The following is a 3,778-nucleotide window of genomic DNA, read 5'->3' on the forward strand; positions in this document are numbered from 1 at the left end:
AAAAAAAAAAAAAAAAAAGTTAGTTTCACGTTTTCTGCTTTTCTAGGAAGACTTCAAGTGTGTTGCATTTTTACTAGTTTTTTCCTCATTCCATAAATCTCAGTTTTCCTGGCTTCTTAGAAAGACTTGGGATAAATCTTACTAACTTTTCAAAGTCTTTCTCCAGGCTCTTTTCTAAGATTTAATAAATCCAGCTTACAGTGAAGATTTCCCTTCTGGAATTTTAAGTCATTTTTTATTTACATAAATACTTCCCTATGCCGTGTCTGCATCTTTGTCTTTAATATTTCACTCCTCAAATAGATTTTAAACCCCTTGAACACAAAAATCGCATATTATATCTTTTAAAACAGCATCTAAGACCATTGATTCATAAAGTACATCACATGTAAGAAATACAGCTGGGATATGCAATTTGGTTACAGTGTTTACAGTTCATCAAATATTCATTATAAATAGATTTCATACCTGTATACTTTTGCAGCTACTGTGGGCCCCTCATGATTTATTTCATATAAGCAACAACCATATAACCAACCAGTTCTCAGAATCTAACTTCTTAGATTAATCAGCTTCCACTGGGGGTTGGGGTACTGAGGGGCACTACAGCATGACTCCAGCTACCTAGAACATTTAAAAGTAACAAGGAGGAGAACATCTCAGGAGCTATTGCTCGTGGCCTCCCCACCAAGAAAGTATGTCTACATCTCCTTCCTCTTCACCCAGGGTGCCTGCTTCAGACCAGATCTTTATGCATGAGATAAAATGCCTGGGTCGCATCCAGAATGAGCAGGGAATCTCGACAGAAGAATAATCAGATGAAAAGGCATTATTCAGAGAAAGATATGGATTAACAAGCCCACTCTGAACAATCCATACCTTTCAGGGAATCCCCACTCTTTCCAGGGACAGCTTGAGGGGGACAGGCTCTCTAGAAGATGGCCAGAAGGGGCTAATCTTCCTGGCCAGTCAGAACTGATCGCTGGTGTTTCTGGATTTGCCTCCCAAGAAAAAATAACCCCAGAGCAAAGAACATTATAAAACTTTAGAATAAATGATTCTACAACTAGCTCAATTTCTCATTATTCATCACCAACTTGAAACAAAATTCTAACCTTGGGAACACATACACACACACACACCTGGGAGGTGGGTGGCATAGGGTTTTTTTTTTTAAAATAACGAAACAGTAGCAGGTAATTTGTGTAGATTGCTGATATATTGAAGATATCATTCATCCAAACTAACAAAAAGAATAACACATGCCTCAGTAAAGACACAACTTGTACTATGTCTTAGGGCTCTTTCTGTATTCAGAGCCAGCTAAAAATAATACTTGGATGGAAACTGTTGCTTAAGAATCTTTCCCAGTTATGTTAACATATTAATCTACTAGAAAAGGAGAGAGATTGTCCTATCTGGCAAGAAAATGATTGCATGGTCTGATTTATAGAGAATAAATGAGTCTTCAAATTCAGTCTCTACCTGTTCACACTGCTCTTTGAAACATTGGATTCGCATGTTCAGCATCTTGTGCAAATAAGTGTTTTCTGGAAATCTCATTTTAGTTGCTTTTTTTTTTTTTTTAAAGAAAAAAGGGTCTATCTTGCCCGAGCCAGAGTGCTATTCACAGTCACGATCATGCACTGTAGCCCCAAACTCCCCGGCTCAAGCAATCTTCCTGCCTCAACCTCCCAAGTAGCATAGATGGGACTACAGGCACATGCTCCCAGCCTGCTGCTTTCTAAATTATCATCCTCTTAATCTTAAAATTACAGCAGAGTATCCCTTATCAACTGCTAGGAAATAAAGATGGTATGGCAATTCATATTAAAATACAAAGAAGAAATATACTTCTATAAGGTTAGTAATTTTAAAAACCCTAACATATCTAGCTAAATAAAATAAATTATTTGCACACATGTTGAGGGAATTAAAACAGCTAAAAAGGAGAGGGAATTGTGTCAACTTTTTTTACCATTGAAAAACAGTATTTTAAAAATAACTTTTAAAGTTATCTTCAGTTACCAGAACTACTCAATTTTCCAAACTTCCAAATAAATAGTACTCTTTAAAAGACTATTTTTAAGGTTAATTCTCAGCACAAATGCTTTCTATTTGCACAATATTCTTAGGCACTCTTGGTAGCATTAACACTGCATTGCCCTTATTCTGTGTGCTCTGAAGTCTTTAGGAACTGCGCTTATAGACAAAATATATGCAGATGCAATTTCATCTCTGGTGTTTACCCTCTTTCCTGAACCTTGGTCATGATGTGCTTCCTGAAAAAGCCTTCTCTTTCTAAAACTTTACCAAATGGGTAATGAATTTCTTATCATCAATGTATGGCCTGTAGTATTTCACAGGAAGTCCATAAACAACTACTGTCCTCAGATTTTCATATTCAGCATCATTTACCAAGACCATAACTTGTTTTACAGCCTAATGGTCTTGCTCAAAATAAGTCCGCTATGCGTAAGAACTCTAAACAAGTGATTTTGTGTGTAGACATTATATGTAAATATCAATCTCCTCACTCCTTTAATTCACTTGGACATAAATGTTCTATTTACTGTTTGTAAGGAACATATAGAGATGAATAAAATACACACCGTGTCCTTGGTATTATGAACTCAACATAGAGATAGACATAAACCATTTTAACACATGAATTTGAGTCGTGTTGTGGGCTCATAAAGTATGCCTTCTGGCTGGGTGCAGTGGCTGACACCTGTAATCCCAGCATTTTGGGAGGCCAAGGCAGGTGGATTGCTTGAGCGCAGGAGTCTGTGACTAGCCTGACAACATGGTGAAACCCCGTCTGTACCAAAAATACAAGGCCAGGTGTGTATTTTGTAATCCCAGCAATGGGGGAGGCCAAGGTGGGTGGATCACTTGAGATCAGGAATTTGAGACCAGCCTGGCCATCATGGTGAAACCCTGTCTCTAATAAAAAAATGCAAAAATTAGCCAGGTGTGGTGGTGCACATTTGCAATCCCAGCAGCTCGGGAGGCTGAAGCAGGATAATTGCTTGAACTTGGGAAACAGAAGTTGCAGGGAGCCAAGATTGTGCCACTGCACTCCAGTCTGGCTGACAGAATGAGACTCCAATTAAAAAAAAAAAAAAAAGCAATTAGCCAGTCATTATTACAGGATCCTTAGGGTGTCACTTTTCTGGTTGGAAACCTCTGTGGCCAGTGGCACCTTTGCCTGAGTTTTGCTCCGGGCTACAGGGCTCATTCTGCTCATTCAGCCTGGCAGGCTGCGTGTGGCTCATGCTACTGGCTTGGACCCCATGCCTGCCAAGGGTGAGCCAGGCATAGAGTGGTGAGGGGTGTGTGAGTGAGTGACCACGGGTTCTGGCCATTAAATGCAGTCAACCATGCTGACTGCTGCAGGCAGGCAGCTCCAGGTGCCAGCATGGGTGCCGGCTCTCTGTGAGGCGATGGTTGGACCAAGTGCACAGCCAGTGGCTTCTACAGCTGGCACTAGGGAGTACAGTGGCACCAGGAAGCTTGGAGACTTCAGGAACCACAGGGCCCTAAAGATGGAGTCACAGTCCTGGCTCAGGGAGCTCCCAGGTCCGGGTTCCCTAAAGTGCCACACATTTTCTCTCCTTCTCTTTGCCAGCAATGTGGAAAGTGATGGGTGTGTTTCAGCCCTCTTTGTCTTACAGCTCTCTCAGCCCCAACATTTAGCAGGTCCGGAGTTCTCTTCCTGCACAGGAAGAATGAGGTATGTGAGGTATGTGGACAAATGGAGGGTGAGCAAAGTGAA

Source organism: Cebus imitator, unplaced genomic scaffold, assembly GCF_001604975.1.
Source record: "Cebus imitator isolate Cc_AM_T3 unplaced genomic scaffold, Cebus_imitator-1.0 Scaffold732, whole genome shotgun sequence".
NCBI classification, from domain to species: domain Eukaryota; kingdom Metazoa; phylum Chordata; class Mammalia; order Primates; family Cebidae; genus Cebus; species Cebus imitator.